The sequence below is a fragment of the Poecilia latipinna genome, unplaced genomic scaffold (genome assembly GCF_001443285.1).
Source record: "Poecilia latipinna isolate Pla-1442-1.1 unplaced genomic scaffold, P_latipinna-1.0 Scaffold798, whole genome shotgun sequence".
NCBI classification, from domain to species: domain Eukaryota; kingdom Metazoa; phylum Chordata; class Actinopteri; order Cyprinodontiformes; family Poeciliidae; genus Poecilia; species Poecilia latipinna.
Window position 1 is genome coordinate 124,613 of NW_015113414.1, and position 777 is coordinate 125,389.

The window sequence follows — 777 nt, forward strand, 5'->3', positions numbered from 1 at the left end:
TTTTACTACCATTTTTTTCAACTCTTACACTAAGCAATCAATGGAAAATCGTGGCTAAAGGAGAGCTTCTAACTTGTTTTCCATAAAGACATTTTTTTAGTTGTCATTCAGAAAAAGTATCCAACAGAGACGTTTTGTCATGATCTCAAGATAAAAGTCTGGAAAAAATTGGGCGAGTTCCTGAGATAAGTTCCAGTGTCAAGTGTCCTGATTTTATACATTTCTTTAACTTGCAACAACACAGAATTGAACTCTTCGGGCAGACGCATATCTGTTATGTCTGTTTTATTTCATACGATAGTCAACGCACACTTGAAAACTGCATAATTTAGCAGGAGTTTGTGTTGATTATGTCTATAGATTAAACTAAAAATTAAACCAACAAATGGTATAACATCAAACATTCACATCAGATTGATTGATGTTGCCTCCTGAAGCAGGAGGAATAATTTTAGATTTTCAGTTTTGACTATAGAAATTGATGTTAAAATCTGTTAATTCTTTTTTTTTTTTTTTTTTGCTTGAATACTAAGAAAATTATTGTTTTACTCAGAGTATCGTATCAAAATAGTCCTCGCCTTGTACTGTCCAGAGTAACTGTAATAACCATTGCTTATGACCAGCAAGCAGTTTTTAGAATTTCTAGTCAAAAGTGAAACAATAAAAAAAAAAATTAACTCGTTACCTTGAAAAGGAAGCTCAGTTTGTTTATTGAGATAGAGCTATGAATGTTTTTATTTAAACAACTTTCTCTTTGGGCTTCCATGAGTTTGAGTC